Here is a 13,780-nt window from a genome sequence, read left to right on the forward strand (position 1 = left end):
AGCCCTGAAAGCTACGGAGAGCCGCCCCCCCTGTTAGATGAGGACGAGGGTACTACGGCGGGTCCGAGTGCGCCTCTGAATGAGAACACGGAGTCTGATAAAGAAAATGAACCCACCCCACCTGCGCCTGCCCCGATCCCCCGTCCCCGAACCAAACCCTCCGTCCGGCCCCTAAACCGCTTGCAGCAGCCATTGACTGAATGCCATCTGCCTACTGCCAGTCGTGATGTTCAGACCCTGACCCAGGAAGGTGTTATCCTCCACTCTGCCGCTCTCCAAAGTCGTTGGTCTGGTGTTGTAAGAGACGCTATATTGGAGGGAGAGTGGAAGCTGCTTCTGCTGTTGCATGTCCGGTGCGGACTGCTCCTTTACCTGCTGGTTCAGCAGCCGCTGTGTGGAAACCTTTTGCTTGGAAATTTATGCAGCAGCTGCGACAAGCCGTTACACGATATGGATTACAATCTGAACCAGTCAAACACTTGTTGACTTACTTGTTTGATTCTGAAATCATGACACTTAGTGACTGTACTTCGCTAGCCAGTTTGCTTCTTACACCAGCGCAGTTCCCCGCGCCCCGCCAGCGTGCCGTGCCGTGCCCCGCGGCTCACCCCGCTCGCCCACCCACCCACCGCCACGGATCCCTCCAGCTGCTGGCGAAAAGCGGAGTCCAGAGTTCGGTGTGGAGCTGCAGATCGCACCCCCGCCGGTGGTAAGACCGCGCAGAGTAAATCGCGGCAGGACTCTGCGCTAAATTCCTCTCTGTGAGAGGAGGGGGGGGGTACCACGGAAGGCCGCGATGAGTAAATCGCGGCAGGGCTTCTCCGCGCTGATACCCTTTCTGTGAAAGGGGAGGGCTCTGAGAAGACCGCGATGGAATTAGACGCGGCAATTAAACTGTTAACTGGCATCCTCCTTGGGAGAGGGGAGGGCGTTAAAGAGACGGAAGTGGAGACCTTGGTTCGCTGGTCACAAAAAAGACTAAGATCCCCGAGCCCGCGTTATTGTTTAGTATTGCGGAATGGAGAGAAGTGGGAAATTGCCTCTGGGGTGGCGGCCGATAGCTGGAAATTATGAAAGTGAAAAAAAAAAAAAAAAAAAAAGTAGCGGTGGCAGCCATAGAAGCGTTGGGGAGAGATGTGTAGAAAAGCCGGTGGAGCAGAAGGGTGATTCACCTAAGCCTTCTCTCTCGGCTACACTTTTCGGAGTTGGGCGTACTCGTCCTATGAAGGGTATGTCCGCCCTGCGTGTTCAACGGTGCCGGAGCTTTCAGATAAGACAGCGGACAGACCGGGAGTTCCTCCTCGGGAGCCTGCGGTAACTGAGCCGAACCCGGAAGAGGCTGCCGAGCCCCCCCAGGAGGGCGGGGCAGCGAGTCCTGCTGCACCAATCGGAGCTGTGGGTGGAGCAAGGCCGAAAGGGCGGGTGGCGGCAGCGCGTAGGTCACGTCAGGGCGGGCAGCGGCGCCGTGCGGTGATGTACCCCCTCGGCCTGGAACGTCATCGGACGGGTCTGGGGAGGAAGGCGGGGAGAAGCCTTGTGATAACAGTACAGAGAAATCCCTACAGGAGGCAATAGATAAATTAAGAAACTTGGTAAAGCGAGTTAAAATGAACCTGCCTACTACTTCAATACCTGTAATTCCTCCAGTTAGCCCAACTACCCCACCGATGCTGAACTCGAGAAAAGATCCAATTCTACAGTGTTGGTCTGGTATTACTCGTGATGCTATTTTGGAGGGAGAATGGCAGGTGACCAGCTCGTTAGCTTGTCCAGTACTGATTAATAATTTTGATGCACATGACTGGGACATGATTTATGGAAGATTAATGATCAGATTTTAGTGATGGGAGTGTTGCAACCTGCTCTTCCACCTTTTATGATGATTTTGCAAATTGTTGTGATAGACTTGAAAGACTTTTTCTGTCTTTTTCATGATTCCCTTACACCCTGATGACACTCACTAATGATGATTTGCAGCCGTTCCAATCCTGGTTGCATGGCACCAAAGCCAACAGTCCTCGAACTTGTTCACCAGAACAGCGGCTGCCCTAGGTGTTGTATCCCGCAAGATTCAGACTGGCTGGTGTGGTCACCGGATGGTGAATCATCCGTTATCTTTTTTGGTTTGTAATGTTGCCACTTCACCTTTTGCCCTTATTTTGCAATGGCAAAAGAAAAAGAGGGAAAATACGTCGATCATTTTAGAGTGGTTGTTTTTGCCATTGCAACGCAGACATCGTATTTTAAGTCGCCCTGAAGCAGTAGCGGCCTTGGTGAGAAAAGGAAGAGACAGGATTGTTGAAATTGATGGGACTGAACCAGCAGATATCAGTATTCCAGTCCGTGGTGATGATTATGAGTGGCTTCTGAGACATTCAACAGCCATACAGGAAGCCTTGATGGGTTATACAGGTGTTGTACACAACAACCGGCCAAAAGGACCTCTCTGGAAGATGTTAGAACATTATCAGTGGATTGCGAGACCGTTACGCTCAAAAAGACCAGCTGAAGGGCCAACGGTGTTTACAGATGCAGGACAAAAGATGAAGAAGGCTGTGTGTGTTTGGCAATCCGATTATCAGTGGCAGAAACAAGTGATCACCGGTGAACCACGGGACAACCTTCAAACCTTAGAACTGAAAGCAGTTGTTGAAAGGGCAAACCGTACCCTGAAGGATTATCTTCAGAGACAGAAAGTATTGCAGGACATAGACGTAACTAAACGGTTGACTAAGGTGTTGTTTACCTTAAACTATCCCTTACGGAGGATAGAGAGGGACCACCTGTTGTTATACATCACCAAACAGCACGAGGGAACCAAACAACTACAGTTCCTGGTTTGAATGTTCTGTATAAAAATAGGGGTTCAGGTGTATGGGAAGGACCTAATCCGGTGTTATTTATCGGTAGAGGTTATTTTTGTATCTCCACAGGTAAAGGACCTATATGGGTCCCTAGCAAGTTTGTGCGACCTGTATGTCAAGATCAGAAGACAGAAGAGAAGACTCAGAGCAAGCAGACGGAATAAACTGTCTATGTTGTAACGGATGTAACCCGTGGGTATTGTGCCGATGTATGCTATGTGGGGTAAAACGGTTCTGTAAGCCAAAGCTTAAATGTAAATGGTGTAAAGAATGTATGTGTTTGATTAGTAACTGGGCATGAAACAAGAGAAAGCATACGACTAGTGTAATACCATGCTGATTGGAGACAGTATACATCGTCAGAAGCTGTGAAAGCACAGATTTGTGGGGTGGAATGAAAAAAAAAAAAAAGGTGGAAATTGTAGGACTAAACATGTTTAAGGGGTGGACTTGGTTTACGGTCTTGATGACTTTTTTACCCATTGGCCAAAGTACTTTTAACATCTTGCCTAGAACAAACATATGGGTGACGTGGGCGAATATTACAGGGGTAACAGACTTTTGTTTAAGTTTGCAGCAAGCAGACAACCCCTTTAGAACTTGTTTAATTGGTATTCCCCTGCAAGAGAATGAAACAAATTTTGATGGTTTTTTGAAATGTTAAAACAGTGGATCTGACTTCCAGTCAGAATGGTACATGTATGAATCTGAATGGGCAATTTGTTTGGCCTTCTATGCGTAATGCAGCGTGGCAGAAAACGGTTATTGAGAATTTGAATCGACCATATCATTTGCCATTTCAGGAGTTAGACCTATTAGGTAGCATTACGCCCATTAAATACGTTAACGTGACCACAACGGGAATGCCAGAATGCGAGGACACGGTACCACCACTTCAAGCTGTAAATGGCACTGGAGTAATTTAGTTTGGTGAACCGTGGCGATTGTGGCTAGCACATCAAAATGAGTGGGAGTTTGATACAAGGTTTCAAAATTTAACTGGTTCACCTAATTGGGGTGAACGGAAAGCTGGAGGCTTACATGTAAATGTATCAGGGGGCTATCACGTGCCACAGGGAGTCTTTTTGATATGTGGAGATAGAGCATGGCCAGGGATTCCTTTGAATCCTGTCGGTGGACCATGTTATTTAGGGCGTTTAACTTTGTTTGCTCCACGTATGAAAGGCTTATTGAAAATGACTCCACAATTTCATAGATCACGGAGGGCACTGCGCACCTTTGATGAAACATGTAATGACCGAGTCGATCTGCAGTCTGTAACAGCAAATGTCTTAGCCTCCATATTTATGCCAGAAGCAATGACTGCATTAAACACTAAGAATATACGAAGGTTAGTATGTTGGGGAGAGAAGCAATTTAATCTTACATCGCAGATTTTAAGTTCGTTATCGCTTGACGTAGATAGTGTTAGGCATGCTACATTACAAAATAGAGCTGCAGTAGATTTTTTGTTATGAGCACATGGACACGGTTGTGAGGATTTTGAAGGGATGTGTTGTGTGAACTTTTCCGATCATTCCATCTCTATGCACAAGAAGTTGTCACAACTACAGGGAAACATGAAGCATATTCTTGCTGATGATAATCCCTTTGATGAATGGTTGAGAGGACTGGGGATAACAGGCTGGTTAAAGACATTATTGACAGAAGGAATACGCTTTGACATAATCATTATTGTAATGCTTTTAGTTTTTAGCTGTGCTTTTTCTTGTTTAAAGAGAGTAGTTTTTAACATAACCAATCAGGCCTGGCTTGTGCAAAAGAAAAAAGGGGGAATTGTAGAAGAATGGCTGCAGAAGCGTGGCCTTAGAATCTCTGAAGATCTGCACAATCCAGGCCTGGTATTAGAACAGGCCTGTAATCAGAATTGTACTGAAGTTGCTGTGCTGAAGTTAACAAGAAAGGTAGCCTTGAGCTATTCTCGAATCCTGAGACCAAGTAATTATGTTGTGCCAACAGGCCGTGGCTGTAACAAGCTACAGCTGCTGGGAAAGCAGGTGCAAGGCCAAGAAAGATAGGGAGCGGTATGGGAAAATAGGGAGTAACAAACTACAAGGCTGAAGCACAGCAACACAATTAGCTACATGGATAGAATGCTTATTTTAGTCATGATAATTAGGGGTGTGAGAACCGTGCGCGTTTAGAGACTACTAACCAATTATATTTCTGCTTTAGGAATGTGCATGTGTATCGGTTCTATATAAGTAGTGTTAGAAACTAATAAAGTTGAGCAAGATGCATAACTCATATTGAGCGTCATCTTGACTCCGGCGAACCCTTCTTCCACAAGAAACTATTTTTTCCCCTCTGTAGAAGCTTCATATAAATCCAACCCCAACCACTTCACTTGTCTGCATCTTCATTTCTCAGCCCTCGTGTATTGGACGGTTCCTGCTTTTATACCACTCTCATTCATGTCATCAGTGCAATACTTATATAAAAAACATCAAATACAAAACCTATTCTGTAGGGCATATGTCTTAGGGTTAAGACTTAAGGTTAAATCTTAAGGTTTAAGTCTTAGGGTTAAGTTTTAGGGTGAAGTCCTAGGGTTAAGTTTTAAGGTTAAGACAGGGTTAAGTCTTAGGGTTATGTCTTAAGGTTAAAGTCTTAAGATTAAATCTCAGGGTTAAGTCTTAGGGTGAAGTCTCAAGTATAAGGCTCAATGTTAAGCCTCAGGGATATGTCTTAAGGTTTAGTCTTAAGGTTCAGTCTTAGAGTTAAGTCTTAAGGTTAAGTCTTAGGGTTAAGACTCAGAGTTATGTTATAGGGTTAAGTCTTAAGGTTAAGTTTTAAGGTTAAGTCTTAAGGTTAAGTCTTAGGGTTAAGTCTTAGGGTTCAGGCTTAGGGTTCAGGCTTAGGTTTAAATTTTAAGGTGAAGTGCGGCAAATGAAGAGACAGGACGCAGCTTGATGCAAGCAAGTTGTCGGTTTATTAGTGATTTTCTTACACTTGCATACGTTTCTACCTTCTACATATTACACACTGATTGCTTAAATCTTAAGCATAAAAAACACTGGTTGATATTTAAGGCACACCGTTAAAATAATAGGAACTTATTAGTTTACCTTGACATAGCAACAGTTTCTATTCCAAAGTTAGGGAGTTTCTTTCTATGCGGCTTTCTTGATTAACAAAGTTACATATCGGCGCCATCCGTTCCCTTATCCGGCTACTTGTTTCTCTGTCCGTCTGGCTGCCTCCTCAGCTGTAACGGCTCAGGGGTCTGCAGTTAGCTTGTTCCTTGGTTCCCAGGGCTTGTGCCCTACAAGTTCTAACAAGTCTCTATTCATCAGGCTATCAGTACTTGGACTCCTGTCCTTGAGGCCTTGTCCTACAGTGAAGTCTTAGGGTTAAGTTTTAGGGTTAAGTCCTAGGGTTAAGTCTTAGGGTTAAAGTTTTAAGATTAAATCTCAGGGTTACGTCTTAAGTTAAAGTCTTAAGTTTAAGACTTAGGGTTAAAGTCTTACGGTTTAATCTCAGGTTTAAGTCTCAAGGTTAATCTCAGGGTTAACACTTAAGGTTGAATCTTAAGGTTGAGTCAGGGTTAGGTCTTAAAGGTTAAGTCTGTAGTTTAAGTCTTAGGGTTAAGTCTTGGGGATAATTCTTACGGTTAAGTCTCAGGGTTAAGTTTCAAGGCTAAGTTTCAATGTTAAGTCTCAGGGTTATGTCTTAGGGTTAAGTCTTAAGGTTAAATCTTAAAGGTTAAGTCTTAAGGTGAAATTTATGGTTAAATCTTAGGGTTAAGTCTTAGGGTTAAGTTTAGGGTTGAGACTTAAGATTAAGTCTTAGATTTAAGTCTCCTGGTTAAGTCTTAAGGATAAGACTTATAGTTACGTCTTTAAGTTTACGTCTTAGGTTTATGTCTTAGGGTTAAGTCTTAGGGTTTTGTCTTAAGGTTAAGTATTATTATTAAATCTTAGGGTTAAAGACTTAAGATTTAATCTCAGGGTTTAGTCTTACGGTTAAATCATAAGTTTAAGTCTTAATTTGAAGTCTTGGGGATAAGACTTAAGGTTAAGTCTCAAAGTAAATCTCAGGGTTAAGATTAAGTCAAAATGGTAAATCTTAAGGTTAAGTCTTATGCCAAAGTCTCAGGTTTATGTCTTAGGGTTATGTCTTATGGTTACCTCTTAATGTTATGTCTTAGGGTTAAGTTATAAGGTTAAGTCTAAGGTTTAAGTCCTAAGGTTGAGTGTTAAGTTTGAATATTAAAGTTAAGTCTTAAGGTTAAGACTTAGGGTTAAGTCTTACAGTTAAGTCTTTAGGGTTAAGTCTTAGGCTTAAGTCTTAGGGTAAAATCTTAAGGTTAAGTCTTAGTGTTAAGTCTTATATTTAAGTCTTAACGTCAAGTCTTAAGGTTTAGCCTTAAGGTTAAGTTTTAGGGTTAAGTCTTAGGCTTGATTTTTATGGACAAGTCTTAGGTTTAAGTCTCAGGGTTGAGTCCTAAGGTTAGAGTCATAGGGCTAAGTCTTAAAGTTAAGTCTTAAGGTTAATTCTTACGGTTATATCTTCGGTTTAAGTCTTAAGGTTAAATCTTAATCTTAAATATTAAGGTTACATCTTAGGGTTAGGTATTAAGTCTTAGGTTTAAGTCTCAGGGATAAGTCTTAAGTTTAAGTCTTAGGGTTAAGTCTTCAGGTTGATCCTTAAGGTTAAGCCTTAGCGTTAAGTCTTAGGGTTAAGTCTTACGGTGAAGTCTTAAGGATAAGTCTTATGATTAAGTGTTGGGGTTAAGTCAAAATGGTAAATCTTAAGGTTAAGTCTTATGCCAAAGTCTCAGGTTTATGTGTTAGGGTTATGTCTTAAGGTTAAGTCTTGGGGATAAATCTTAGTGTTAATTCTTAGTGTCAAATCTTAAGTTTAAATCTTTTGGTTATGCTTACGTTTAAATCTTATGGTTGAGTCTTATGGTTATGTCTTAAGGTTAAGTTTTAGTGTTAAGTCTTAGGGTTAAGTCTTAAGGTTAAGTCTTAGATTTAAGTCTCACGGCTAAGTCTTAGGCTTACGACCCAGGGTTAAGTCGTTAGGTTCTGTCTTAAGGTTAAGTCTTAGGGTTAAGTCTTAAGGTTATGTTTTAAAAGCTGTAGTCTCAGGGTTAAGACTTAGGGATCAGTCCTAAGGGTTAAAGGGTTAAGTCTTAAGGTTAAGACTCAGGGTTATGTCTTAGGGTTAAGTCGTAGGTTTAAGTCTCAGGGTTAAGTCTTAGGGTTAAGACCTAAATTTAAGACTTAGGGTTAAGTCTTAAGGATAAGTCTTAAATTTAAGTCTTAGGGTTAAACCTTAAGGTTAAGTCGTACGGTTAAGTCTTAAATTTAAAGTGTTCTGGTTATGTCTTAAGGTTAAGTCTTTGTGTTAAGTCTTAAGGTTAAATCTTAAGTCCTAGGCTTTGAGTCTTAGGGTTAAGTCTTAAGTTTAAGTCTTTGGGATACGTCTTAGGGTTAAGTGTCAGGGTTAAGAGTTATGTTTAATTCTCAAGTTTAAATCTTAGGGTTAAGTCTTAAAGTTCAGTCTTAAATTTAAGTCTCAGTGTTGTCTTCGGTTAGGTTATAGTGTTAAGTCTTAGGGTTACGTCCTAAGGTTCAGTCTTATATTAAATTCTCAGGGTTAAATCTTAGGGATAAGTCTTAAGGTTAAGCCCCAGTATTATGTCTTAAGATTCAGTCTTAAATTTAAGTCTTAATAATAAGGCTTAAGGTTAAGTCTTGGGGATAAGTCTTAGGGTTAAGTCTTAAAGTTAAATCTTAGGGTTAAGTCTTAAGGTTAAGTCTCAGGGTTAAGTCTTAGTTTAAGTATTAGTATGAAGTCTTAGGGTTAAGTCTTATGGTTAAGTCCTAAATTTAAGTCTTAGGGGTTATGTCTTAGGGATAAGTCTTAAGGTGAAGTCTTAGGATCAAGTCTTAAGGTGATGTCATTATGGTAACCCGTAGGGTTAAGTTTTAGGATTATTTCTTAGGGTTAAGTCTTGATGTTAAGTGTCAGGTTAAGTCTTAAAGTTATGTCTTATGGTTACCTCTTAATGTTATGTATTAGGGGTAAGTTATAAGGTTAAGTCTAAGGTTTAAGTCCTAAGGTTGAGTGTTAAGTTTGAATATTAAAGTTAAGTCTTAACGATAAGACTTAGGGTTAAGTCTTAGAGTTAAGTCTTTAGGGTTAAGTCTTAGGCTTAAGCTTTCGCGTTAAGTCTTAGGGTAAAATATTAAGGTTAAGTCTTAGGGTTATGTCTTAGGGATAAGTCTTAAGGTGATGTCATTATGGTAACCCGTAGGGTTAAGTTTTAGGATTATTTCTTAGGGTTAAGTCTTGATGTTAAGTGTCAGGTTAAGTCTTAGAGATATGTCTTATGGTTACCTCTTAATGTTATGTCTTAGGTTTAAGTTATAAGGTTAAGTGTAAGGTTTAAGTCCTAAGGGTAAGTGTTAAGTTTGAATATTAAAGTTAAGTCTTAAGGTTAAGACTTAGGGTTAAGTCTTAGAGTTAAGTCTTTAGGGTTAAGTCTTAGGCTTAAGTCTTTAGAGTTAAGTCTTAGACTTAAGTCTTAGGGTAAACTATTAAGGTTAAGTCTTAGGGTTATGTCTTAGGGATAAGTCTTAAGGGGAAGTCTTAGGATCAAGTCTTAAGGTGATGTCATTATGGTAACCCGTAGGGTTAAGTTTTAGGATTATTTCTTAGGGTTAAGTCTTAATGTTAAGTGTCAGGTTAAGTCTTAGAGTTATGTCTTATGGTTACCTCTTAATGTTATGTATTAGGGGTAAGTTATAAAGTTAAGTCTAAGGTTTAAGTCCTAAGGTTGAGTGTTAAGTTTGAATATTAAAGTTAAGTCTTAAGGTTAAGACTTAGGGTTAAGTCTTAGAGTTAACTCTTTAGGATTAAGTCTTAGGCTTAAGTCTTAGGGTTAAGCTTTTGCGTTAAGTCTTAGGGTAAAATATTAAGGTTAAGTCTTAGGGTTAAGTCTTAAATTTAAGTCTTAACGTCAAGTCTTAAAGTTTAGCCTTAAGGTTAAGTTTTAGGGTTAAGTCTTAGGCTTAATTTTTAAGGATAAGTCTTAGGTTTAAGTCTCAGGGTTGAGTCCTAAGGTTAGAGTCATAGGGTTAAGTCTTAAAGTTAAGTCTTAAGGTTAATTCTTACAGTTATATCTTAGGTTTAAGTCTTAAGGTTAAATCTTAATCTTAAATATTAAGGTTACATATTAGGGTTAGGTATTAAGTCTTAGGGTTAAGTCTTAGGGATAAGTCTTAAGGTGAAGTCTTAGGGTCAAGTCTTAAGGTGATGTCATTATGTTAACCCTTAGGGTTAAAGTTTTAGGATTATTTCTTAGGGTTAAGTCTTAATGTTAAGTGTCAGGTTAAGTCTTAGAGTTATGTCTTATGGTTACTTCTTAATGTTATGTCTTAGGGTTAAGTTATAAGGTTAAGTCTAAGGGTTAAGTCCTAAGGTTGAGTGTTAAGTTTGAATATTAAAGTTAAGTCTTAAGGTTAAGACTTAGGGTTAAGTCTTACAGTTAAGTCTTTAGGGTTAAGTCTTAGGCTTAAGTCTTAGGGTAAAATCTTAAGGTTAAGTCTTAGTGTTAAGTCTTATATTTAAGTCTTAACGTCAAGTCTTAAGGTTTAGCCTTAAGGTTAAGTTTTAGGGTTAAGTCTTAGGCTTGATTTTTATGGACAAGTCTTAGGTTTAAGTCTCAGGGTTGAGTCCTAAGGTTAGAGTCATAGGGCTAAGTCTTAAAGTTAAGTCTTAAGGTTAATTCTTACGGTTATATCTTCGGTTTAAGTCTTAAGGTTAAATCTTAATCTTAAATATTAAGGTTACATCTTAGGGTTAGGTATTAAGTCTTAGGTTTAAGTCTCAGGGTTAAGTCTTAGGGATAAGTCTTAAGTTTAAGTCTTAGGGTTAAGTCTTAAATTTAAGTCTTAACGTCAAGTCTTAAAGTTTAGCCTTAAGGTTAAGTTTTAGGGTTAAGTCTTAGGCTTAATTTTTAAGGATAAGTCTTAGGTTTAAGTCTCAGGGTTGAGTCCTAAGGTTAGAGTCATAGGGTTAAGTCTTAAAGTTAAGTCTTAAGGTTAATTCTTACAGTTATATCTTAGGTTTAAGTCTTAAGGTTAAATCTTAATCTTAAATATTAAGGTTACATATTAGGGTTAGGTATTAAGTCTTAGGGTTAAGTCTTAGGGATAAGTCTTAAGGTGAAGTCTTAGGGTCAAGTCTTAAGGTGATGTCATTATGTTAACCCTTAGGGTTAAAGTTTTAGGATTATTTCTTAGGGTTAAGTCTTAATGTTAAGTGTCAGGTTAAGTCTTAGAGTTATGTCTTATGGTTACTTCTTAATGTTATGTCTTAGGGTTAAGTTATAAGGTTAAGTCTAAGGGTTAAGTCCTAAGGTTGAGTGTTAAGTTTGAATATTAAAGTTAAGTCTTAAGGTTAAGACTTAGGGTTAAGTCTTATAGTTAAGTCTTTAGGGTTAAGTCTTAGGCTTAAGTCTTAGGGTAAAATCTTAAGGTTAAGTCTTAGTGTTAAGTCTTATATTTAAGTCTTAACGTCAAGTCTTAAGGTTTAGCCTTAAGGTTAAGTTTTAGGGTTAAGTCTTAGGCTTGATTTTTATGGATAAGTCTTAGGTTTAAGTCTCAGGGTTGAGTCCTAAGGTTAGAGTCATAGGGCTAAGTCTTAAAGTTAAGTCTTAAGGTTAATTCTTACGGTTATATCTTCGGTTTAAGTCTTAAGGTTAAATCTTAATCTTAAATATTAAGGTTACATCTTAGGGTTAGGTATTAAGTCTTAGGTTTAAGTCTCAGGGTTAAGTCTTAGGGATAAGTCTTAAGTTTAAGTCTTAGGGTTAAGTCTTAAATTTAAGTCTTAACGTCAAGTCTTAAAGTTTAGCCTTAAGGTTAAGTTTTAGGGTTAAGTCTTAGGCTTAATTTTTAAGGATAAGTCTTAGGTTTAAGTCTCAGGGTTAAGTCTTAGGGATAAGTCTTAAGTTTAAGTCTTAGGGTTAAGTCTTCAGGTTGATCCTTAAGGTTAAGCCTTAGCGTTAAGTCTTAGGGTTAAGTCTTACGGTGAAGTCTTAAGGATAAGTCTTATGATTAAGTGTTGGGGTTAAGTCAAAATGGTAAATCTTAAGGTTAAGTCTTATGCTTAAGTCTCAGGTTTATGTCTTAGGGTTATGTCTTAAGGTTAAGTCTGGGGTTTAAGTCTCAGGGTTAAATCTTGGGGATAAATCTTAGTGTTAATTCTTAGTGTCAAATCTTAAGTTTAAATCTTATGGTTATGCTTACGTTTAAATCTTACGGTTGAGTCTTATGGTTATGTCTTAAGGTTAAGTTTTAGTGTTAAGTCTTAGGGTTAAGTCTTAAGGTTAAGTCTTAGATTTAAGTCTCACGGCTAAGTCTTAGGCTTAAGTCCCAGGGTTAAGTCTTAAGGTTAAGTCTTAGGGTTAAGTCTTAAGGTTAATTCTGAGATTGAAGTCTCAGGGTTAAGTCTTAGAGACAAGTCTTAAATTTGAGTCTTAAGATTAAGTCTCAGTGTTAAGTTTAAGGTTAAGCCTCAGGTTTAAGTCTTAAGGTTAATTTTTAAGTTTTATCTTATGGATTGAGTCTTAGGCTTAAGTCTTAGAGTTAAGTCTTGGGGATATGTTTTACGGTTAAGTCTCAGCATTAAGTGTTATGGTTAAGTCTTGGGGGTACGTCTTAACGGTAAATCTTAAGGTTAAGTCTTAAGGTTATGTCCCAGGGTTAAGTGGTAAGGTTCTGTCTTAAGGCTGAGTCTTAGGGTTACGTCTTAAAGTTAAGTCTTAGAGTTAAGTCTTATGGTTAAGTCTTAAGGTGAAGTCTTAGGGTTAGAGTCTTAGGCATCAGTCTTAAGGTTACATCTCAGAGTTTTGTCTTAATGTTAAGTCTTAAGGTTAAGTCTTAGGGTTAAGTCTTAAGGTTAAGTCTTAGAATTAAGTCTCAGGGTTAAGTTTAAGTTTAAGCATCAGGGTTAAGTCTTACGGATTGAGTGTTAGGTTTAAGTCTTAAGTATAAGTCTTAAGTTTAAGTCTTAGGGTTAAGTCTTAGGCTTAAGTCATAGGGTTAAGATTCAAGGCTAAGTCTTACGTTTAGGTCTTAGGGTTAAGTCTTAGCGTTAAGTCTTATGGTTAAGTCTCAATTTTAAGTCTTAGGGTTCAGTCTTCTGGTTACGTCATTATTTTAGGTCTTAGTGTTAGGTCTTAGTGTTAAGTCTTAATGTTGAGTCTTAGGGTTAAGTCTTAGGGTCAAGTTTTAGGGTTAAGTCTTAAGGTTATATGTAGGATTAAGTTTTAGGGCTAAGTCTTACAGTTTAGTCTTAGTGTTAAGTTTTAAGGTTAAGTCTTTAGCTTAAGTCTTAGGGTTCAGTCTTACGGTTATGTCATTAGGCTAGGTATTAGGGCTAGGTCTTAGGGATAGATTCAAAGGGTTAAGTCTTAAGGTTGAGTCTTAGGGTTAAGAATTTGAGTTCAGTCTCTAGGGTTAGGTCTTTAGGTTAGCTCTTAGGGTTAGGTATTAGCATTAAGTCTTAGGGTTAAGTCTTAAGTTTAGGTGTTAGGGTTAAGTCTTTGGCATAAGTTTATAGAGTTCAGTTTTAGAGTTAAGTCTTAGGCTTTAGTCTTAGAGTTAGGCCTTATGGTTAGGTATTAGGATTATGTCTTCTGGCTGTTTTAAGATTAAATCTTAAGGTTAAGTCCTAGCATTAAGTCTTAAGGATAAATCTTAGAGTTAATTCTTATGGTTAGGTCTTAGGATTTGTTCTTAGTTTTAAATCTTAGGGACAGGTCTAATGGTTAAGTTTTAGGTTAATTCTTAAGGTTAAGTCTTATGGTTAAGTCTTAGGACTGAGTCAGGATAAAGTCTTAGGGTTAAGTCTTAGATTTAAGGCTTAAGGTTAAG

General features: G+C 38.8%; 1 long non-coding RNA gene across 1 annotated transcript; it reads left to right on the forward strand.

Moving 5' to 3' along the window:
- The first annotated feature begins 1,471 nt into the window (after positions 1–1,471).
- Positions 1,472–13,382, forward strand: LOC308056741. Its single transcript, XR_013924952.1, has 3 exons — positions 1,472–6,348; positions 9,355–9,380; positions 13,185–13,382. It is a non-coding gene; the product is annotated as an uncharacterized lncRNA (long non-coding RNA).
- Positions 13,383–13,780: the final 398 nt, after the last annotated feature.

Source organism: Falco punctatus, assembly GCF_963210335.1.
Source record: "Falco punctatus genome assembly, chromosome: Z".
NCBI classification, from domain to species: Eukaryota; Metazoa; Chordata; class Aves; order Falconiformes; family Falconidae; genus Falco; species Falco punctatus.